This window comes from Anabrus simplex, chromosome 7 (genome assembly GCF_040414725.1).
Source record: "Anabrus simplex isolate iqAnaSimp1 chromosome 7, ASM4041472v1, whole genome shotgun sequence".
Taxonomy (NCBI): domain Eukaryota; kingdom Metazoa; phylum Arthropoda; class Insecta; order Orthoptera; family Tettigoniidae; genus Anabrus; species Anabrus simplex.
The window spans coordinates 318827017-318853115 of NC_090271.1; positions in this window are offsets into that span (position 1 = coordinate 318827017).

A 26099-nucleotide genomic window follows, 5' to 3' on the forward strand; every position below is an offset into this window, starting at 1 on the left:
TATTATTCCGTAGATAATATGTACAAGCAAGTTCAAATCCATTACATTGGACATGGAACCTTCACATTCTGACACACCGGTGGCACGTAAAAGAGAGAGGTTTAGGACGGCACTGGGTCCCAGACGAATTGCTCATTACTTGGAGCAAAATGATGGCGGAGACGGTGATTTATCTTCAGTATCTGATGACAACCCTACGTACAGACAAATTCTTTGTGATATTATTTTGTTACTAAGCATAATATGAAATAATTAACATAGACCAACAATATTCCCATAAAAACAGATCAATGAACGAGAAACTAACATTTAACTCCGGGGTCATTTCTGTGTCACACACTTCTTGAGTCGGAAAACTGTCACAGTTGTAAATATATCAGAGTCTCTCCTCAACAATAACGCACACATATGTTCAAGCATTGTTTCAGATTTTATAGTAGGGAATAACCAAAAATCAAATTCGTCATGTCACCTGTAACGCTAACCGATAATAACTGAAGGCAGCATCGGGTCATCGGCAGGCCTATACGACGTAAAATTAAGTCATCAAATTGCACTGCTTCAGATAAGGTGTTAAATACAGCATATCGTCATTGCCAGACCAAAACCTCCTGTGTTAATATTTTTGGAGATATACTGACCCGCAGCACATACATTATGAAAAGCGAGAATGCATTGACCATATTCACACAATATTGCACCTTACATGACAGAACCTTACCGGCCAAAGTTCTAAGCTAAAATATTTCACATAGGAGGTCTTGTTCCGGCAGCGACGATATACCGTGTGGTTCATGAGCCCCTTATTGTTTCGCGTATATCATAGTCATCTGAGAAATATTAGTATTTGATTTTTTATGGCCTTAGTACAACCACACGGTTTATATAAATGCTCGCGAATATAGTAGAAATGATTGACGCAGTGTTATTTCTATTACGTAAACCCTTATACATTCATTAAAGACGATCACAGCTGCGAAGAACACTATCTTACGTTTGGACAGGAAGTGTCTGTAAGGACTACAATGTGCTAGCTGTGCAGCAGGGCTCGCGGTAGCTAAGGTGGTTAAAGCACGCGTCACTGCTGTTGCATCAGGCAAGCTGTTTGGTGCTAGTTTCGAAGCACAGCGTGGTACACGATTTGATTAACGCCCTTTACAGTGACGGAAATATGTCCGCATATCATCCTCTTCCAAAAAAGTGTATTTTATTTGGTCCTGAAAACGACAGTTTTAATCCGATGTTACGTAACCAGGTTTTTACAACGACGTGATGGTCTGTAGATAGGAAGTAGAGTACCCTGCATATTTAGAGTAAAAGTGTTCGAAATGTTGAACACTTTAGGCTTAGAGTGTTCATTTAACTTTTACCATTACGGAGCACATGGAATAGATTTTAATTCGACCGTACTTTCTCCATAAATTAGCAACAATTCAACCTCCTCTTTATAGGAATACATCGTGAGGAAATGAATAACTGCTGTGATGTGACCTGGTAGGTGTGGTATGTTGTTTGTGCGCGTTGGATTCGATAGGTTTTGAATTCGAATCCCATGGTGACCATCCGTGAAACGGTCTTCCTCGGTTTATCACTTACATCACCAGGCGAATGCCGGGACCGTAACTTCCTCCACCCATTCTTAGCCAAATCATAGCGCACCCTTTAAAACCAATAGCAAAAAATTATTAAAAACAATTATGTGTTGTTATCTGTAGCCGGACGCAGCCCTTGTAAGGCAGACCCTCCGATGAGTGTGGGCGGCATCTGCCCTGTGTTGGTAACTGCGTGTTATTGTGCTGGAGGATAGTGTTATGTGTGGTGTTTGAGTTGTGGGGATTTTGGAGACAGCACAAAGACCTAGTTTTCGAGCCATTGCAATTAACTAACGAAGGTTAAATTTCCAGACCCGGCCAGGAATCGAACCCGAAACCCTCTGAACCGAAGGCCAGTACGCTGACCAATAAATCAACGAGTCGGAGAACATAGGAATATTGATTATTATTGTATCCCCGCTAAAATGGTGCAACTCTGTTGCTAAAAACTTGCCTTATGCTGGAATCGAACCCCTACGCGCCACTCACACATCGTCTGCTCCAGTCCATACCCGATTTAGCCACAAAGTCAACATAAGTTACATGATGCTTGCTAGAGGTTTAGTACTTCAGTACGGCCGTTCCACCTCAAAAGTTAATATACGTGTCAAAGTCTTCAATGAAGATTTACAGTGTTCATTTAACTTCCTTACGTTACAGAGCACGTAGCATAACCTATTAATTTGATCGTATTACGTATACCTGTGTTATTTCAAGACGCAATAAATCACATGTTTGCGGAATCGTCCTTAGTATTTGGCGCGGAATTGTGCATGGTACTTTTCCCTATCCTCGGTCCATGGATCAATTTACGGTGATGACAGATAGGAGAAATTTCAAGTTATTTGATGTTCATAAAACTGAATTATAAGGATCTACAGATTATACGTGCTACTTGGGTTGCCTACCTCCAAAAATGAGGGGCTGGTAAATCACCCGGTATTCTGTAGGGGTGAGTAAGTAAGTCATGCAAACATACATTCCTACAGCACGGTACAGTAAAGGTTCATTTTCCTTTAAAAACATGCATATGAAAATGAACACACCAAAAATTGTTCGGATGGATTTCACATTGGGCTGGCAGACGTGACCAGTATTAAGGAAAAATAATGGATAAGGAGAGCATAATGACATACGATGTGTTTTTCCTTAAACGACGATAGTTTAAATGCACAGACTTTACAAACTAGACTACTATTTCTTCTTCTTTTTTTCTTCTTCTTCTCCTTTATATGTTTGCCCGCCAGGGTCGGTTTTTCCCTCAGACTCAAGGGGGGATTCCATCTCTTCCGCCTCAAGGGCAGTGTCCTGGAGCCTCAGACTCTGGGTCGGGGATACAACTGGGGAGGATGACCAGGACTTTACCCAGACGGCTTTACCTGCTATGCTGAACAGAGGCCTTGCGGAGGGATGGGAAGATTGGAAGGGATAGACAAGGAAGAGGGAAGGAAGCGGCTGTGGCCTTAAGTTAGGTGCCATCACGGCATTTCCCTGGAGGAGAAGTGGGAAACCACAGATAACCACTTCCAGGATGGCTGAGGTGGGAATCGACCCCACGTACACTCAGTTGACCTCCCGAGGCTGAGTGGACCCCGTTCCAGCCTCGTACCACGTTTCAAATTTCGTGGCAGAGTCGGGAATCGAACCCGGACCTGCGGGGTTGGCCGCTAATCACACTAACCACAACACCTCATAGGTGGACTGACTACTATTGAATGTATATCTTTCATGTTGCCTTACCTTGACAGAGTGGAGAAGAAATTTTGACAATGCAAAAAGCCAAGGGCCGATGACCTCGTTGTTAGGCCCCTTTAAACAACAATAACCATCATCATCATCATCAAACAGCCATACCGAGCTCGATAGCTGCAGTCGCTTAAGTGCGGCCAGTTTCCAGTAATCGGGAGATCGTGGGTTCGAACCCCACTGTCGGCAGCCCTGAAGATGGTTTTCCGTGGTTTCCCATTTTCACAACAGGCTTCAAATGCTGGGGCTGTACGTTAATTAAGGCCATAGCCGCTTCCTTCCCATTCCTAGGCCTTTCCTATCCCATCGTTGCCATAAGACATTTCTGTGTCGGTGCGACGTAAAGCAAATAGCAAAAAAAAAAAAAAAAAAAGACAAGAAGCAAACTGCCATAAGCGAGACAAACAACGTGTTGAACTGAGAGAAGTGATATTAGGTTGGGCGCCTGAACAGTTCCACCAGAGCAGCAAACACAACTGGCCAATTATTGGAAACGTTGTTCAACGGCGGCATCATGCTAACGAAATGTGTTGTGTTTTTAACAAATCGACAAATTAATTTGAAATTTCGCGCTGTGCTTTGCGGTAAGGCAAATTCTAGTTTTTCGTTTACTGAACTCAGTAGAATCAAAAACATCTCACTGGATAGGAAGAACAGAATTGTTGCCTATTTTCCTATGTTCCTGAAGTAAAGCGTATTGACGACGCAAGATTAGGGCGTAGATCAGTAGGCTACGTACACAGGCACACTTAGACTCCTGTGACTCAAAGAATTACTTTCCTGCTAGTTGACTGTACAGGTAAAGAGAACATATACTTTCTTGCAGTATTACTCCCATAGCTATTTCATTCTAAGCGATTGTATAGCTGTCAGCTCACTCTCATGCATGTTGAAAGCTCACCGTAGGGAATAATTAACCGCCAAGAGGCACGAGGTCAAGGATCATTATAAATGATTAATAGTCCGACTTCCTTCATCTATCCAAGAGCCGACTTTTAAGTGCACTTCAAAACGGTTGAAATTTACTGTCAGATAAAGATCACTATTATCATTAGCTCCCTTTGTAGTTAAACTAATGTGACGGGAAGGCTCGTGTTCAGGGGTTAGATATTTCAAAATGAAAACATTTACATAGAGAGACAATAGTACAAATTGTGCTTAAAGAGACGTAGTTTCAAGACTGAAGTGGAAGCCATTTCTACGGTTTCTCGACTAAGTAACGTAGTTGCATGATCTCAATTTCAGAGATGCAAACTTCATAAAGGCATTTAGATATGAATAGATAAATTCTTTATTGTCTGTGGCGAAGTTAAAGCTCCCAGTCTTCTTCTTAACTTAACTGGATTCGTATACTATTATTACAATTCAGTAATACAAAACTGATTAAAACTTAAAATGCTAAGAACTACAAAATAATACTACAGACGAAAATAAGAATAAGAAATACTAAGAGAAGTTCTGACTTGAAAATATTAACTGCATCAAATTACATCATAAACCGCAAAGGCAGAAAAAGTAATCAGTATAATAAACATAACAAATAAATTTAATTCATCTTTCCAGTACCGGATATAAATTATTACTTTTTTAGTACTAGCTGTAGTACACGGCGTTGTCCGGATAGTTTCTTAATATTTCCCTTTAAGATTTGCATTACCAGTTAGTTATGTGTGAAGTGAAATTTTATAGAATTCCTTTTTGACTTGCAGATTGGTATGTTACGATATACACTGACTGACAGAGCAAATGCAAAACCAAGAAGGAGTGGTTCGAAAGGGATGAAAGTTGGGGAAAAAACAGAGACGGCACGGACGAATAATTGATGTTTATTGCAAACCGATATGCAGGTTACACAATGCGCACGGCATCGACTCAGTAGGATGTAGGACCACCGCGAGCGGCGATGCACGCAGAAACACGTCGAGGTACAGAGTCAATAAGAGTGCGGATGGTGTCCTGACGGATGGTTCTCCATTCTCTGTCAACCATTTGCCACAGTTGGTCGTCCGTACGAGGCTGGGGCAGAGTTTGCAAACGGCGTCCAATGAGATCCCACACATGTTCGATTGGTGAGAGATCCGGAGAGTACGCTGGCCACGGAAGCATCTGTACACGTCGTAGAGCCTGTTGGGAGATGCGAGCAGTGTGTGGGTGGGCATTATCCTGCTGAAACAGAGCATTGGGCAGCCCCTGAAGGTACGGGAGTGCCACCGGCCGCAGCACATGCTGCACGTAGCGGTGGGCATTTAACGTGCCTTGAATACGCACTAGAGGTGACGTGGAATCATACGCAATAGCGCCCCAAACCATGATGCCGCGTTGTCTAGCGGTAGGGCGCTCCACAGTTACTGCCGGATTTGACCTTTCTCCACGCCGACGCCACACTCGTCTGCGGTGACTATCACTGACAGAACAGAAGCGTGACTCATCGGAGAACACGACGTTCCGCCATTCCCTCATCCAAGTCGCTCTAGCCCGGCACCATGCCAGGCGTGCACGTCTATGCTGTGGAGTCAGTGGTAGTCGTAGTCTTCTGAGCGGACGCCGGGAGTGCAGGCCTCCTTCAACCAATCGACGGGAAATTGTTCTGGTCGATATTGGAACAGCCAGGGTGTCCTGCACATGCTGAAGAATGGCGGTTGACGTGGCGTGCGGGGCTGCCACCGCTTGGCGGCGGATGCGCCGATCCTCGCGTGCTGACGTCACTCGGGCTGCGCCTGGACCCCTCGCACGTGCCACATGTCCCTGCGCCAACCATCGTCGCCACAGGCGCTGCACCGTGGACACATCCCTATGGGTATCGGCTGCGATTTGACGAAGCGACCAACCTGCCCTTCTCAGCCCGATCACCATACCCCTCGTAAAGTCGTCTGTCTGCTGGAAATGCCTCCGTTGACGGCGGCCTGGCATTCTTAGCTATACACGTGTCCTGTGGCACACGACAACACGTTCTACAATGACTGTCGGCTGAGAAATCACAGTACGAAGTGGACCATTCGCCAACGCCGTGTCCCATTTATCGTTCGCTACGTGCGCAGCACAGCGGCGCATTTCACATCATGAGCATACCTCAGTGACGCCAGTCTACCCTGCAATTGGCATAAAGTTCTGACCACACCTTCTTGGTGTTGCATTTGCTCTGCCAGTCAGTGTATAATGTAGATTTAGAATTATTTAGATGGGTTTGATTTCAAGTTTTAGATGATTTAATTTTTTAGTAAAACTTCGTCCTTATGGAAGCTCGAATCGACTGGGAAGAATTTGATCCTATCAAAAATTAATAAGTGATGACTATATGTATTTAGCCGTCGCACTATAGATACGATGTACAGGATTTCAACTGTCAGTGAGACTGTCCCCCTCTCGCCCCGCCTCCCCTCAGAGATAAAAATCTGGATTGTCACCATTCATCTCAGTGACCCCGAAAACTGTAGATTCGACACTGTTTTAGATTATTCTTATGTCTCAATCCGCCCTCACACACACTTTGAAGAGTGTTGAACATGAACGTTAAAATATTCGGAGTGTCACTATTCATTTTAGCAACCACATAAACTATGGATTCGATACTATTGTAGATTCATTTTATACCACCCCCCTCGCCCCCTGCCCATAGTACTAGGGGTGTCTTACCCCCACGCGGTTTGTCTCCTGATACTAATTGATAAGTGTACCAAGTTTGGAAAAATTGCTCCAGTGGTTTAGGAGGAGATGTGTCATTTACACACACACATACATACATACACACACACATCCAATTTTACATATAGTAAGATTTTTATACTTCATCCCCTTTCCATCCCCGCCCAAAGGAGTCCTATGAGTGCCTTACACAACAGCATATTTTTTACAGATAGTAAGACTTATTTGTACCAGTTTTGGTTGGCAGCTATGCCCAAACGTACATACATAATCTCGCTGATGTAGAATCCAGGACCTGACGTCGCCATGGTTACGGCAGTTCATTTCTTATATCCGATTCCTAGAGCAGGGGTTGGTTTTACGGCCTTAAAACATGGTTTCCGGGCCCGTAGGGCTTACCGAGTTTTGTTCTTTGCGTCAAGAGGATTAACCTGAGCTTTGTCTCGTCCTTATACGACAAATTCGATATTTTGCTTATATTAGCCTATTATTTTTTAAAACTCCCCCCCCCCCGTGCCCACCACCTAGAATTATTTTGAAAATAAAATTCAGCCCATGTTACCAACTGGCAATGTAGCATTCTATATGTGAAGAAATTTCTAAAATCGGTTCAGTAGTTTTTGAGTCTATTCGTTACAAACAATCATACACATTTTCCTCTTTAAAATATTAGTATGTGTTATTTTAGTTATAGTAACTTAAAGTATACATTTAATGATTAATTTCTAAAATACAAAAGTTTTATTTATTACTTCTTCTTCATCTTCTGTTTACCCTCAAGTGTCGGTTCTTCCCTCGGACTCAGCGAGGGATCCCACCTCTAGCACCTCAAGGGCAGAGCTCTGGAGCTTCAGACTCTGGAGTAGTATAATACAGGGATTCTGCCGCCGCCTCCTCCTCCCGCGGGAAATTTGAATTTTGGCTGGAAATTTGAATGTTGGCGGGAAATTTGAATTTTGCCGGGAGATTTGAATTTTGGCGCAAGATTTGAATTTGTAAACAAAGCCACGTGCTTTTTGACAGCTGTCATCGACAACGACGCATCGCTAACCTCACTGCTGCCATCTTGACGGGAATAAACCTCAGTGGTACCAACTTAACCTAACAAGCGCGAGATTTGAATCTGTAAACAAATCAACGTGTTTTTTGACAGCCACGTGCTTTTTGACAGACAACAACGCATCGCTAACCTCAGTACTGCCATCTTGACAGGCCTAAACCTCAGTGGTACCAACTTAACCTAACTAGCGCGAGATTTGAATTTGTAAACAAATCCACGTGTTTTTTGACAGCCACGTGCTTTTTGACAGACAACAACGTATCGCAAACGTCTGTGCAGCCATCTTGACGGACCTAAACCTTAGTGGTACCAACTTAAACTCACTAGCGCGAGATTTGAATCGGTAAACAAATCCGCCATCTTTAAACTACAGAACACCGTGCTGCCCTCTTTATCGCAGAAACTGCAAATTCGTCACCTGTCATCCGCAGTGCTGCCATCTTAACGGGCCTAAACCTTAGTGCGACCAACTTAACCTCACTAGCGTGAGATAAACAAAGCCACGTGCTTTTTTGAAGGCTGTCATCCGCCACCTTTAATCTATAGAGCACAGTGCTGCCCTCTTTAGCTACTTACCTTTGAAATGTGGTGGCGGATAATTTGAAAAATGCTTTTTGACAGTAGCCATCTTTAATCTAGAGAGCACCGTGCTGCCCTCTTTAGCTAGATACCTTTGAAATGTGGTGGCAGGCAATTCCACATGACAGCAGCCATCTTTAATCAAGAGAGAACCATGCTGCTCTCTATGTGGTGGCGGTAATTTGAAAAATTCTACATGCTCTTGTTTGGAAACAAACTCACGCGATTTTTTGACAGCCGTCATCCGCCATCTTTAATCAACAGAGCATAGTGCTGCCCTCTTTAGTTAGATACCTTTGAAATGTGGTGGCGGCAAATTCTACGTGCTCTTGTTTGGAAACAAAGCCATGTGCTTTTTTTGACAGGTGTCATCTGCCATCTTTAATCAACAGAGCACCGTGCTGTTATCATGCGGGTAATTTCGTCAGCTGTCATACGCCATCTTTAATCTACAGTGCACCGTGCTGCAATCTTTAGTTGAAATGTGGTGGCGGCAAATTCCACGTACTCTTGTTTGGAAACAAATTCTACGTGCTCTTCAGATGTCATCCACCATCTTTAATCAAGAGAGCACCGTGCTGCCCTCTTTGTGGTGGCGGATAATTTGAAAAATTATTTTTGACAAGCAGCCATCTTTAATCCAGAGAGAACAGTGCTGCCCTCTTTAGCTAGTTACCTTTGAGGCGGTTAATTTGAAAAATTCTATTTGTCAAACTGTTATCTTTAATGAAAAGAGCATCGTGCTGCTATCTTGCGGGTAATTTTTACGTCACAGCTGTCATCCACCATCTTGCATTGCTGACCTTAGTGTTGCCCTCTTTAGCTACTTACCTTTGAGGCGGACTATTTGAAAGAAAAAAATCTTTTTGACAAGCCGTCACCCACCATCTTGCATCGCAAATCTCAGTACTGCACTCTTTAGTTGAAATGTGGTAGCGGATAATTTGAAAAAAAATCTTTTCTGACAAGCACCCATCTTTGAGCACCGTGCTGCTATCTTTATCGTAGTAGCGAGCAATTTAAAATCTACATGCTTTTTTCTAACAGTTGTCATCCGCCATCTTTAATCTAGAGAGCACCGTGCTGCCCTCATTGTGATGCTGGTAAATTCCACGTGCTTTACAAACCCACGTTCTTTTTGTCATCCGCCATCTTTAAACAAGAGAGCGCAGTGCCGTACTCTATGTAGTAGCGGATAATTTGAAAAAAATCTTTTTGACAAACAGCCATCTTTATTCAACACAGTTACCGCTATCTTACATCGCTTACCTTGGTGCTGCACTCTTTATTTGAAATGTGGTGGCGGTAAATTCGAACAAGTTTAATCATACATCGGGGGAGCTAGAGTAAGCACGTGCTGCAGTGATGACGTCATCATGCATGTTTAGACTTATCCGTTTTCTTAAGTGTAAGTCGGTGTAAAGGAATGCAATAAGTATGCATCATAAAAACAAGAGTTTGCATATGCTGCAGTGATGACGTTATTGTGCATGTTTAAACCCGTTCGTTGACTAAAAGCTTTAGTCTTCGAGAAACAGCGATAGAGAGTGGAGTGCAAACATGACGAAAACATTAATAGTTGATGTGCAAGGCTTTAAAGTAAACGGAAACAAATTTGTGTTTAAAGAGGTGGCTGTGTTAGATTGCAGTGTGTTGTGGGCACCATAACTTGTTAGTTTAGTATTTAGTCCAACATTCCCTAACTGTTTGCAAACAGATGAAGATAAAAAGCAGACTCAGTGGATTGAAAACAATTTTCGTTTGAAGTGGGAAGAAAAAGGAATACCTGATCGTTTTCTACCTTTAATGATGAATGCACATTTTTCAAGAGCAGATCCTGTTCTTTTAAAGGGTTGCGAAAAGAAAGAATGGTTGCATGATTTTCTACCATCATCGTGTGAAGTTATCGACATGCATGAATCGGGGTTGCCCATCTTTTAAAACTCTTCCGAAAGAGCATAGTAGAGAAACAAGTAAACAGTCTTTACAACATGTAGGTATGCTCTTTGATTGGTTGTGTCGCAGTGCATGCCGGGAAGTGAACAACATATGTAAACTGCAATGTCGAAATAACCTTAGTGTAAAAGAAACATTTGTAGAGTAAAGACATCATGTCATTTCTAACAGATACTAAGTGTAACGCAGTTGAAAAGGCGATCGTAAAGTTTTATGCATGCAAAAAGAAACTAAACACTTTTACTGAAGAAGAGTTAAATGCATTACCAAAGGCATTTTTGGTTAATGTAGCTGCGAATGCTGTAAAGAAGATTTGGGATAAGGTGCCTCGTGAGTGGACTCAGCATCCTGTTTTGTCAGAGCTTCAAACATGTAGTTTACATCATGAACACGTGAGTTTAGGTAGAAGACATTCTGTGAGACAGTGCCATACATGTCAACTAATTAAACTGTATCACGGACCTAAACCTAACGAGTTGTCTTCGCTTATAAACACTTATCATGGCTGTGGAGAGAGTAAACAAGGAAAAGGTGAAAAAACGTGCTGGGAGAAAGATGAGGAAGCATGTTGGGCGTGGACTCATCAATAGAGTGATTGATCTTATTTTCTTCGTGCTTCATCTCCCCTGCGGCCCCAGAACACGTTCGCCTGACACGTAGTTACATGCTGCCTGCATAGAGTATGTCGTGTAGCTGTTAAAATCTGCTTCGTAAAGTTATGCTGTGTGTGTGTGTTATTACCTAGTGCTTTAGCTGCTCAGAAGAATATAGCAGCACTTGTCGTTGTTGGTGTAATAAAACGAAAACTGAGTGACAAAGACCGTAAAATAAACAAAGGATAAAAATGTATATATATATTCTAAAATAAATATGAATTGTCAAAACATATTACAGTTGTTGTTGAATCCTACAGCATGTACTAGTGACTTAGAAGAAAGGAAACGTAGAGGATTAAAAGAAAACACACATAAGATTTAAAGTACATCCTCTTTATTAATCCATGAATTAAAGCTGTTATTAAAACCAAGCCATTTAACATACAGTTTATTGCCACGGCGTCGAATAACACGTTCAACTAAATAGTGATCAGGATATTTCGTTTTCTGCAGTTCTTCGATGTAGAATCCTCCTTCAATAGGCTGTCCTCTGAGATCGCGAAGTAAATACGTAACTGGATTAGTAAGCTTAACACTTCTGATTTGAAAAATTTCAGTGCTCCAGTTAGGTGTGTATCCTTTTGCAAAGATAGACTTGTGTTTGCTGATGCGAACAAAATCGTCTTCTTTAAAGCGATGGCGACGTGGATCAGCTGCTATAATTACAAGATGAATAGCATTTATACGAGGTGTATTCTTTGTAACAAGACGTGGCTTTGTTCTGATAGTGCAATGAGGTGTATCGTTGTAGGTAGATAAAAGTCTAGGTAGCAGATCAATCCAGCGATATGAACCTTGCGCTGTAAATTCTCGCCACATCATTGTTTTGAGTGTACGATTAAAGCGTTCTACAACACTTGCCTTCAGACTGCTGAACGTAGAGTAGTGTTGAATGCCAAGTAACTTGAGGTAAGAAGAAAAATCCTTGTTGTAAAACTCTTTACCTTGATCAGTTTGTTGAAGTCTTGGGCAGCGTTTCGATTCTTCAACAATATGTTTAAATGCTTCTTTAACTTGAGCTGCTGTTTTAGAACGCACGGGTTGTGCAAAAGCAAACTTCGAGTACACATCGATAACAGTAAGTAGATACTTATACCCCTTATTACTAGAGGCATATGGAATCATTTCTACTAAGTCTGCTTGCCAGAGATCATCTTTTCCACGTGTAATAACGCGTCTGCGACAGTAGGTGCGACGTGCTGGTTTATGTAACTCATGTGCGATGTTTACCTTTACTGGCGAGATCTTCTCTTGAGAGCCATTACAAAATAATACCGGCATAACGTAGTTCTCTTTCTATTTCTAGAATTTCTGATCCGTGACCAGTGTGACCAGCCTCTTGCGATGCTCTTAAAAGTTGTAATCGTTCAACGAGTAAGTTTGGGTCATTCCAGTATCTTACATCCACATACGGCAACAAAGGCTTGTAGATAACATCAAGACTACGTGCAGTCGGAAACAGCTTAGAAATAAACTCACGATACTTGTAACTCTTATTCGCATTTACAGCTTCTGTTCTCTTGTAATTACGTCGTGTTGCATAAGTAGCAAAAAGTATTGCTTTATATTTTTTAAGACCATCTTGTAAAATTATATCCTTGTCAGGTATTCGTGAGAAAATAAGTTCTAAGAGTCCTTTCGTAGGTTTATAGGTAACACCTTTTACAATGAGTTTGTTGTTATTAATCTTAACATTTGAATTTCCTATCCGGAAACAGTCATCTTCGTAGCGAATACCGTAGGTAGTGTCAGTTTGTCCTGTAAAACGTTTTTCTATATAGTGTGCAAAGAGAGATCCATAGGTATCTTGAATAAAAGTTCTAAACTGATTGCGATACTCTGGCGTAATCATAACCTCAGACAAAGGTGGTAGATTTTGCGTCGATGTAGTAGGTGTTTCAGCAATAACATCTGTAGTTAAAAACTCAACACGCTTAGATGGTGATGTATCATTAAGTTCTTCTTCTTCTTCCTTATCTTCCTCTTCTTGATCTACATCCTGCTTCTTCTCTTCCTTATCTTGTTCATGCTTTTCTTCTTCATGCTTCTCTTTATGATATGATGTTTGCATAGAAGCAAAACTTGAAGTAGACTGCGGTAATGAAGTAGAATTAAAAATTTCTTTGAGTGGTGTTTTTAAAAATAAATCCGTGTCTGCTTGAATACGTTTAAGCTCCTTAAATTTCCGTCGAATATTGTTTCGAGCTTGGATGATATGTTTTGTGATCTCCTTGCTAGATGTTAACATGATGATGGTTTTTAATCAAGTAGTTACTGTAATTCTGTGTTAATGCATATAAAATGATCGAAACGCATGCGATATCGTCCATGCTGTACATCACTTTCTTTATCAATAACTAAAAAGCTGTAACGGTGTAATGACCAACATTTAGCGCACATACGTTTAAAGTCATCGAATGTCATCTCAGTGTTAACATGATCGTTATACACATGTCGCATGTTGCGCTCATCTTGCCGAAAAATCACAATAACATTTGCGTTGTCGCGTATCAACTGCTTAGGCACACGAGAATAGGTTTGGCACAATTAGATGCAATCAACATATTTATGCCGACCCATACTAAAGAATGCACGAATAACGTTTTGCTGTTCTGTTGCGACATCATCAAAGATCATAAGAGAATTTGGAAGCACATCGTCTGGTGATGGTACTTGCTCATGCGAATTAAATTTAAAATATCTTATTCCATCTTTAACTAGATCGTGCATTACAATTTGTAGAATAGTATATAGCGGCTGATAGAGTGACTTTGCGAAAACGTAAATATTCTCGAAGCGTACACCATTTACAGAAGTAATAAGTGTGAGTAAAAGATTTATTTTCCCGCATCCCGACGGGCCTGATATAATACATCGAACAGTAAAAGGAAACAACGTTCCATGACGTTTTCCTGTAGTTGTACTAGAACTAGGTAAGAGATGTAGTACAATGTCGGTAACAGGTAGCGTGTCTTGCTGCTTTATAATCTTCATGATAACTGAATCATAAAGTACGTAATAGTAATATATATATTAAACGAAACAAGAGGCAACGGTTAGTTTATGATTTGCTCTTGACTAGTAAAGTCATGTACAGCATGGTGAAACAACGATATCCAAACGACATGAAGAAGAAGAAGAAAGTAAAAACTGTTGGATGGAAAGATGTTATAAAGGATGCTCAAAAAGCTATTCGAGGGGAATACAATCCTCGTGTAGCTATTACTAAAGCGTTACGCGCAGCAAGAGCGAGAATTTCTCCAAAGTGCAGAGCAATATTTAGTAAACGTGCACGAATTATTCCTGTACCAAAACGAGGAGGATTTCTTCCTGCGCTGTTTGATGGCTTGGCAGCTTTAGGGCCATTGCTAGGTCGTGCTAGTGCTGTAGCGAGAACTGTCAAAGCTGTAGAAGAAGCGAAACAACAGTTGAAAGAGAGTGAACGTCATAACAAGACAATGGAGGCAATTGCGTTACGAGGCAAAAGTATGAACATGAAGCTAGCGCCATACAAGAAAGGGCTTGGTATCTACATTTCTCCAAAAAACGTCTACTGAATGCACTGCCATATCGAGCTCTAACGCATGATGAAGTTTTACGTTTGCTAAACAACTAGGAATTCATTATTTTCGAGGAGTGTATATGCGCGATCTACTACCAGCGCGCCCTCGTGAACGTGAAAGTGCCGTAATTAACTTGGACGACAGTCGTGGACCTGGAACTCATTACGTTGCTTATGTAAAACGTAAATCTAAAGTATGGTATTTTGATAGCTGTGGAGACTTACCTCCTCCTTTTGAGCTCATACGTTATTTCGGAAGCAGTGCGGACATTGTTTTCAATAAAAACCGTGTGCAAAACTTTAATACACGCATGTGCGCACGATTATGTCTTATGTTCTTATATCAAACCCAGACAGTAGAGAAAGTGCATTAGTGTCTACGTGATGACGAACAGTGAAAGAGCGTTTGCTGTACGTGGAGAAGGACCTGAAACAACCGTCTATTTTAATCCACCAATCGAACTTAGCTATCAGCCGCATAGTCTTGGACTAGTATCGTTTGAAAGTTACAATAAAATCTATAATGTGCGTGATGGTTTAAACAAGTTCTATTACGATGAGTATGTGCTAACACTACCATCAGGTAGTTATACAGTAGACGATATTCACGTCTATATTGAAAGTACGTTAATTGATCAGTTTGGGGAAGATAGGTTTAGTAATCATAATTACAAGTTCTCAATCACTATAAGCCACATTACACATAAATGTGTTATTGAATCATCATTTAAGATTGACTTCAAATCACAACCTGATTCGATTGGACCACTGCTTGGATTTTCATCGAGGGAGCTCCTACCGAACGTACGTTACGAGTCTGGTCAACCTATAAAACTCTTCGATGATTATAATGTGAACATTACTTGTAATATTATTACAGACTTGAATAGTAATCTACAAACTTCACACGTCCTGCACGACTTTATTGTTACAGAGGAACGCAGATATACTATTTGTGAGAAACTAGCAGTATTACTTTATCATCCGGTGTCTGTAAAACACATTAGCAAGATTACTCTTAGACTTGTAAATAAGGATAATCAGCTTATTCATTTAGATCAGCACGCGTACGTAGCTTACAAACTACAACATAAACCAGTATGAAAACCATCTGTAAAACACGGTGTACATTCCGAAGACATACTACATGTGTGCAGAGACTCATCGAGTTAACGGATACCCATAAGCAGATACTCCAAGATTTAGGATATACACTACTGCAACAGAATGGAAGAAATGCTAGACATTACGAATACAGTAGAAAGTCGTGAAGGTGTAGTACGAAGTGAGCTTCATTCCTATCAACCTTTTACGTTTGGAGTAAATAACAATGATGAAATTCATTTTATTATTAATCAACAAGATGTTTACACCTTACCACACGAAAGCTACCTCTATATTGAAGGACGATTAGAAAAGTCTGATGGAAGTGGACCAAGCACTTCACAACTAAACAACCATGCTCTAGATTTTCTCTTTTCTGAAGCGCGATATGATGTAAATAATGTTGAAATAGATCGAACGAAGAATGTTGGTATTACAAGTGCAATGAAACTCTACCCTTCTTTCTGTGATGAAGAAATTAATCTTTTGCGGATGGCTGGATGGTGTCCAAAAGCTACTAACAACTGGATGATTAATGAGGATGGAACTTTTTCGGGTATGTTATCACTGAAACATATTTTTGGATTCGCAGAAGACTTTACACCTATTATAATCAACGCAAAACAAGAGGTTATTCTAATCCGTGATCGAAGTGATTACAATTCTCTTAAAGCAGTAGAAACACCAGTAGAATCGAAAATAACACTGCATCGTATTCTGTGGCGGATTCCACATGTAACCTTTTCTGATCGTGAAAAACTTCGATTGCTCAAGATTGTAGAAAATGATACACCATTACCTATAGGTTTTAGAAGTTGGGAGCTGCATGAATATCCTGTGTTACCACCTACAAACAAGCATAGCTGGGCTGTTAAGACATCACGTTTTACTGAGAAGCCCTTGTACATTATTTTTGGATTTCAATCTAATCGTAAATTCAATCACGAAAAAGATAGCTCACTGTTTGATCACTGTAAATTAAGACGCGTTAGACTATATCTCAACGGAATTACGTATCCCTACGAAAACATAGACATTAACTTTGAGAAAAATAAGTTTGGGATGCTCTATGACATGTTTTGTAAATTTCAATCATCGTATTATCAGAAAGAAGATCGTCCGCTATTTACCCCTCAAGAATTTAAAAATAAAGCACCGATTGTAGTTATAGACTGCTCTTATCATGAAGAATCTATAGAAGAATCTCCAGTTGATATTCGTTTAGAATTTGAAACATCTGAAAACATTCCAGCTAACACAGCAGCATATTGTCTTATTATTCATATGAGTGATGTTACTTACCATCCGCTAACGAATATTGTTACGAGACTATAAATAAGAATAGATCTTTTTTCATTTTCATTAGTGTGTGCTTCGACATCGTACGCTATGGAACAAAACTGTAAATGTGCATGCTGTTTGCATGCTCATACGCAACATCTTATTTATCTTTCACGGGTGAGTGAGGCTATTAAGATGTTCTATAAACATAGATCGTCGATGCCGAAACATATTATTCAATACTTACCACCAGGATTTTTATATACGTACGCTGCCTCTTACGTACATCATTTTTGGGACATCCTTCATCTACACAGTAAGATGTCGATCAAAGTAGCTTTATGCAGAACTTGTGAACGACATTACAAGTATCGAGGAGAAAATGGTGATGATGATTGGGATGGACCAAATCCGAGGATTGAACCCTGTACACAGTGTATGAATGAACTTTCTCTAGTTCCTCATGATGATGATGATTCCGAAAAGGAATAACAACAAGGTAAGAAGTATATGATCTTCTCTGTAAAGCATAGGATACTTAGTATAATATATTTCTAAATGTTTTGTTTAATTTGAATGTTGCAGGAGGCATTTCAGAAGCATACGTTGTTAAGAAGCACACCAACCTTGTCAGCAGCAAAAACGAACACTGTTGTAGTACATTTGTAAGTAAATATTTGATCACATTCAAAAATGTTGTACTTATTGCATTGCTTTGCACCGACTTACTCTTAAGAAAAATGATCAGGTCTAAACATGCACAATGACGTCATCACTGCAGCACATGCTTATTCTAGCTTTCCCGATGCATGTTTAAACTTGTTCGAATTTACCGCCACGACATTCCTTTACACCGACTTACTCTTAAGAAAACGGACAAGTCTAAACATGCATGATGACGTCATCACTGCAGCACGTGCTTACTCTAGCTCCCCCGATGTATGATTAAACTTGTTCGAATTTACCGCCACCATATTTCAACTAAAGAGTGCAGCACCGAGGTAAGCGGTGTAAGATAGCGGTAACTGTGTTGAATAAAGATGGCTGTTTGTCAAAGGGAATTTTTTCAAATTATCCGCTACTACATAGAGTGCGGCACTGCGCTCTCTTGTTTAAAGTTGGCGGATGACAAAAAGCACGTGGGTTTGTAAAGCACGTGGAATTTACCACCACCACAAAGAGGGCAGCACGGTGCTCTCTAGATTAAAGATGGCGGATGACAACTGTTGGAAAAAAGAATCTAGATTTTAAATTGCTCGCTACTACGATAAAGATAGCAGCACGGTGCTCAAAGATGGGTGCTTGTCAGAAAAGATTTTTTTCAAATTATCCGCTACCACATTTTAACTAAAGAGTGCAGCACTGAGGTTTGCGATGCAAGATGGTGGGTGACGGCTTGTCAAATAGCTTTTTTTCAAATAGTCCGCCTCAAAGGTAAGTAGCTAAAGAGGGCAACACTAAGGTTAGCAATGCAAGATGGTGGATGACAGCTGTGACGTAAAAATTACCCGCAAGATAGCAGCACGATGCTCTTTTCATTAAAGATGACAGCTTGTCAAATATAATTTTTCACATTAACCGCCTCAGAGGTAAGTAGCTAAAGAGGGCAGCACTGTTCTCTCTGGATTAAAGATGGCTGCTTGTCAAAAATAATTTTTCAAATTATCCGCCACCACAAAGAGGGCAGCACGGTGCTCTCTTGATTAAAGATGGTGGATGACAGCTGAAGAGCACATAGAATTTGTTTCCAAACAAGAGTACGTGGAATTTGCCGCCACCACATTTCAACTAAAGAGTGCAGCACGGTGCTCTGTAGATTAAATATGGCGTATGACAGCTGACGAAATTACCCGCATGATAGCAGCACGGTGCTCTGTTGATTAAAGATGGCAGATGACACCTGTCAAAAAAGCACATGGCTTTGTTTCCAAACAAGAGCACGTAGAATTTGCCGCCACCACATTTCAAAGGTATCTAACTAAAGAGGGCAGCACTATGCTCTGTTGATTAAAGATGGCGGATAGTAGCTGTCAAAAAGCACGTGAGTTTGTTTCCAAACAAGAGCACGTGAAATTTTTCAATTTGCCGCCACCACATTTCAAAGGTATCTAGCTAAAGATGGCAGCACGGTGCTCTCTTGATTAAAGATGGCGGATGATAGCTAACAGAACTTTTCAAATTGCCCGCTACTACGTGCTTAAGGTAGTAGCCATTTGTTTCCAAACAAGAGCACGTGGAATTTGCCACCGCCACAAAGAGGGCAGCACGGTCCTCTCTGGATTAAAGATGGCGGATGACAAAAGCACGTGAGTTTGTAAAGCACTTCGAGTTTGCCGCCACCACATAGAATGCAGGACGGCGCTCTCTTGATTAAAGATGGCGGATGACAGCTGCACGTGGCTTTGTTTACCGATTCAAATCTCACGCTAGTGAGGTTAAGTTGGTAGCACTAAGGTTTGGGCCCGTTAAGATGGCAGCACTGCGGATGGCAGGTGACGAATTTGCAGCTACTGCGATAAAGAGGGCAGCAGGGTGCTCTGTAGTTTAAAGATGGATGATGACAGCTGTCAAGAAAGCACGCGGATTTGTTTACCGATTCAAATCTCGCGCTAGTGAGGTTAAGTTGGTACCACTAAGGTTTAGGTCCGTCAAGATGGCTGCACAGACGTTTGCGATACGTTGTTGTCTGTCAAAAAGCACGTGACTGTCAAAAAACACGTGGATATGTTTACAAATTCAAATCTCGCGCTAGTTAGGTTAAGTTGGTACCACTGAGGTTTAGGCCTGTCAAGATGGCAGTACTGAGGTTAGCGATGCGTTGTTGTCTGTCAAAAAGCACGTGGCTGTCAAAAAAACACGTTGATTTGTTTACAGATTCAAATCTCGCGCTTGTTAGGTTAAGTTGGTACCACTGAGGTTTATTCCCGTCAAGATGGCAGCAGTGAGGTTAGCGATGCGTTGTTGTCGATGACAGCTGTCAAAAAGCACGTGGCTTTGTTTACAAATTCAAATCTCGCGCCAAAATTCAAATATTCCGCCAAAATTCAAATTTCCCGCCAACATTCAAATTGCCAGCCAAAATTCAAATTTCCCGCGGGAGGAGGAGGAGGCGGCAGAATCCCTGTATTATACTACTCTTTGGGTCGGGATGAAACTGGGGAGGATGACCAGTACCTCTCTCATGCGGCCTCACCTGCAACGCTGAACAGGGGCCTTGGTGGGGGGTGGGAATATTGGAAGGGATAGGCAAGGAATAGGGAATGAAGCGGCCGTGGCTTTAAGTTAGGTAAGATCGCGGCATTTGCCTGGAAGAGAAGTGGAAAACCACGCAAAATTCAAAATGGTATTTCGTAAAAACCGATATATCGTTGCCATCCCTAGGGTAGGACTTACGTCGCAGTTTTATAGCCAGCTGCTCTTATTAATGCTATCCCTATGTGGAAGGATGTATTCACTGTCATCTTTTTGTGGTTGTGGTATTGTGTTGTGGTTTAATGTTATGCGGTTTTACTTTCCACTAAGTACTTTTATGATTTTCGGAGACGCCGAGGTGCCGGAATTAGTCCCACAGGAGTTCTTTTAGTTGCCAGTAAATCGAACGACACGAGGCTGACTTATCTGAGCATCTACAAATATCACCGAACTGAGCAGAATCGAACCTGCTAAGTTTGGGTCAGAAGGCCAGCGCCTGAACCGTCCGAGTCACTCAGCGCGGCTGCGTTGCGTGTAGATGATGGGGAGTTGGTTTAAAGTGAACGTAAGTATACAGTCCCCGTGTCAGGTCAACGAATAGGAAGGAGGTAAAATACCTCGTATTTTAGCGAATGGGACCCATGGCCATCTAAACCGAAGGCTAGTACTCCAAGTATTCGGCCAATGACCATGGGACAAGTAAATCGGAAATCTTCTGAACGGTTTCTAAGGTCTGACATCATTTTTTTTAAGTTCACATAAAGGCTCTTCACTCTGTCTTTCCTTTTGGACTCATTTTACATTCCTTATGTCTACAATAGTAGAATTTAAATGATTTTCGAAATTATGCGTAAAGAGACGTCTACTAAATAGCAAACTCGCATGATCCCAATTACACAGGTGAAAACTTTCTTAAGGCTGAATTTTGTTGAGTTCACATAGAGTCTTTTCTATCTGTCTTTGCTTACAGACGATTTTGGTAGGCTGACTTAATTTTCTTCAGTTCCCTCCCAGTCTCTACCTCCTGTGTTTCCATTATAGACCTTTCATCGATTCCTTTCGTTTGAGCTGTTCCTAAGGGATAACTTAATTTTGTTGAGTTCAGTTACAGCCCCTACTTTCTCTATTCCTTTTACAGCTATAATATTTTATTTACAGCTCCTTTTTCTCTGCTTTCTTTCCTACAATCTTTTAAATTCATTTTCAGTATCACACTAACCCATGACCATTTTCGGCTACATTGGTTTGATAGAGGTATAGGAATGGAAAGATTATGGCCGTACTCTTTATTAAGGCATATGCCCGCCAAAATTGGAAACAATGGATAACGGTGTACAGGACTGCCAAGATTGAGTTGGATACTCTATTACATCTACACGAACTCTATCGCATATTTGGCTCAGTAATTTCTCATAAACATTAACTGGCTAACAAGAATTTACCCTTGCTCTTTTGAAAGCCACTTCTTCAACCGCGGTCAAGCGCACAAATTTGGGATCAAAGCAAAACTCCCTACCTTCGATCCACAGAGGCAGCTAGGTTTCACTATTACTAAGAAGTGGCCCTTACAATGCCTTACTCACTTGGTAGGTTTCTGTGATCCTTTTTACGTGACGTCAGAAACACCAGAGTACATATATTCGAACCTTAATGTAATTAAACCATGTGCTTATCACTCAGTAACTATCTCAGGGCCTCTCAATCGCCCAAAATATCACTCGTGCAAACTGAGGTGTAGAGGTCCTATGCAAAGTGCATCGGTCCCACTCGACTCGGGGCGACTCGGCTAAGCTCGGCTCGGACTTGGAGCGCAACGGAGCAAGTGAGGAATAGGGAAACAGGCGCCCGAGCGAGACAGGCGCGGGGAAAGAGAGCTGTTGCTCCACATCGAGGAGTGGGGATCTACACTCTGGTCAACCTAGCGAAGTCGTCTCTTGCACCATGCACCGCGCAATGCACTGTTGCATGCACCCTGAGAGGTCCTGAACTATCTGATTCGAATACCATCTGTTACCATTCCATAGGATATCCAGATATGAGGGAAATTACGACAACTTGTTGGCCTAAGTTAAATATGCAGAGCGGGGCCTTGCTTGAAGTAGTGACGATTTTGATTCGGTTTGCGATTAGTAACTCTGAAAGTAAAAGATATACGATGGTAACTACGGTGTAAAATGATAGATCATTTGAAAATTTTCAAAGCTACGAAAGAAGAACACTGCATGGTGGGTCAACAATTTTAAGAACGTTTGAGATTTGACCGTCTAAACATCAGTTCTGAACACTCATGGGAGGGTACTAATAGCAAGTACTCTGATGGTGATACCACTGCACTTGCCTTACATTCCTTACAGGGAAAGTACGAGCATAATGCTCACAGATAAACTCCATAATATTTCAAAAATTTCAAAATATTTCCTTGTTAGGCGTGCATCAGGTTTATCCATTTGCATAATGGGTGCCAAATCCTGTCCGCCGTAAGCGGAGTGCCCGTGCTGGAAATACCTGTGCACACGGGCGCAATTCTCTTCCCCTCAGTCAGCCTGTACTTCCTCACGTTGCTGACTTGGGTTGTGCACGTCTACTAAAGACAGGTTCCAATTGTACCTGTTTTGGTCTACAAGTAATGTTCACACATACAGCTACATATGGATTGACAAAGTGATCTCTTAGTATGTGTTTGTAGTTTTGTATCAACACGGTTGCTTGAAGCCTGTTTTCTTTTGTTTAAGCTTATAAAATCATGACGGTTTGCTACAGATGCGATATTTAGTGACATATTATTCGGCATTATTCTGTTTCATAATTGTTCATAAGAGAGTTGAGCGTGTTAAGGGGACAGTGTAGACAGAAACAGATTTGTTTTACTTAATGCACGGATTTTCACGAAACCTTGTGTATATTTCACCTAAATAAAAGTAGGAATATAAAAAACTGTATTTCATATAAATTAATCGTATTTCATGAAAAGTTTTTGAAAATATTTTCGAAGTTGATAATTACGTGTTGTTCATGAAATTGAATTTAGATGTTAATGAAAATTTAGAATTACTTAGATAACACTTCTTTAAAAATCTCTGTGTTTTGATTTTTCTGCCTATAACTTATATAACGATATAATTGTATTAAGGTTTGTGTAATTTTTATGTTCAAAAATTTTGGATTTAAGATCCCTACTACTTGAAAAATTCTGCAATCAAAATTTCCATACCATGTTTCTTAATATTGAAGTAATACAAATATCTTACAAATGTTGTTACACTTGGCAGAATATTATGGGACAAAATGGGAATAATACATACAATTATAATTGGTGATGAAATAGAAGCAAAACAGACGCCACGCCCATTTCTGCTGTGTACAGAGTGGCAAACGTACGGAATAACTTCGTGACAAGAAAGAAGAAACTCAGCCCCTTCACTTTCAACCACAAATGTTCTTCGCCAAATGATCAAAATATCGAATTTTATCTCCAAACTCTCCCCTTAAACCCCTAAAATAAAATGTCTTCCATTTCGTACCTCGTTGTATATGGCAGCCTTTAAAGTACAGTACTGTCCCCGTTAAAATTGGCGATATTACGAATATTTTAACAAGTGGAAAGTGAAAATTTTATCGTCTGCTTGTAACTGCAGTATATCATTTGGGGAGTTGTGGCGAGCTGAGAACGAGTTTTTTTTCGTCGTTCAGAGGGGTGACATACCGGCAAGACTGTGCCAAGGTCAGAGAAAACCACGTGACTGCCTTCGCACGCGCGCAACCCAGCTTGTTTCTGGAATAGTCTGAGCCAATTAAACGAGACCATCAGCCAATTACCGTTCTCGCTGAAGATCACACCCCTCAGGCTAATTAGATAAAAGGCCTTGTTTCGAGTAAATCGCTCTCTTAATGCTCTTGTACTCTTAATGTTCTTGAAATTCTTACTCTGAAGTTCTGAAGCTCTTACTCTGAATATCCTTCGTCGTGTTGTGCTGCACCACATTCTCAGACCACGTGGAGAAGTAATTTCAATTCAAGTCGACGCCGTTCTGCTAGAATATAGAGAAACCATTAGTGAATTCTATGGAATAAAGACGCCTAGGAGCCAAGTTAAGTGTGACAGTGTAGACGAGCTATTTATATTCGGCGTGTGCTTGTGCAAAATACTTAATTTTGTCATCTCAGTTACAGCTTGTGACCGGCACTCTACGGAAGTCGTCGTAGAATTGAACATCTCAAGATGGATAATTCCGCAACCACCGTCAACATCATTTCATCGAGGGACACCTGTTGCAGAGCCTCCATGGAGCTGTAAAATGTGAGGCGTATCTGGTAATTGGAAGGAGACTGACCGGAGGAGTATGCTGGAATAACTGACTGTCGACGAGAATCGAACCCCATCAAAAACTTGAGTACCTTTTTAATTTAATTTATCTGTCTTACCTTTTGTACAACTAGAGGTCTTTCTTCTTAAGTCGTAGATCTATTAGTTTGTTGTAGTTAGAAATATTTCATTTTTCCATTTCTTAAGGTGTCGTGGTAGACTAGGTACGTGTGAATGAAATTTTGGAATCTATTAGAGTAGACATGTAGGTTATCTTTGAATGATTTCCCATGCTTAAGGAGCTTTATATTTAATAATCACTGACCACACGATAAATCTACTTTCCTTGTAATGTTGAAAGTTACTGGATGGAAATTTACGTGTACATTTTGAGTGAATAGGGTCGAACCTAGTGTCTTTCAAGATCACTTGTTGCATTTATGATGAAGTCATCTAATTTTACGATATTCCATGAGGATCAGTAGATGTAATAATCACTCAAATAATAATAGTATTAACTAAAGATCGGGTAAAACAGAAGTAAACGCTCGTGAGCCATAAAACTACTGTAGAGTCCTTATATGTGAGATTGAATGTGCTCTGTTCATGAAGGGTCTGGAATATGACCAATCCTGAGGGATACTTGTTGTATAATTATGCAGTTGATGAATTAATGATGATATTTGACTTATTCTTGTGTATTGGGAGCGCAAGATAGAGTATAATTATTGGAGCACGTGTTGCGGGTGTATTTCACAGGTAGGAAATAAAAGTAATACAAGTAAGGCTCACGCTTGCGGTAATTTCAACCTGTAGCCCAAATGATGGTAGTGCTTATGGATTTTACTAGAAACTTCCATTATAATTTCATGAGTTAGATGAACTTACATTGATATGTGAAATGTGTTTCTACCAAGTGATACCCATGACTTCGATCACTAGCCACTATAAATGAAGGATAATTTCAGTACACGGATTATTTCTGTTAGACATTACGCGTCCCGACCACCAACTCTAAAAATCATAAATAAACTTGCCAAAACAGGATTCGGTGTAAATCATGTACATAAAAACGTGTTTCCCTAGTGTGAATGTGTGTGTGTATGTAAATATGTATATTTCTCTTGTGTTATGTTGGTTTCATTTAATTTTGATCTGGTCACGCACTCGCTGTGGCGCAGATTACACTCATCGTTGTGTGTTGCCTTAAGAAATAATTTTCATGCCCTTAAGGGAAAGTTTGATTAAGTTAAGTCGAGGAAGACTAGGAAGAATTTATTTTCTTAATTAGCGAGATTTAAAAGGAAAGATCATCTCGTTACTTTATGAAGGCACTCGATTTGTAAATAAAATTTATTTAACTAGCTCACACGTTGGTAATGTAAATTTCTAAAATTTGAAATACTTTAAGATTAATTTGAATAGA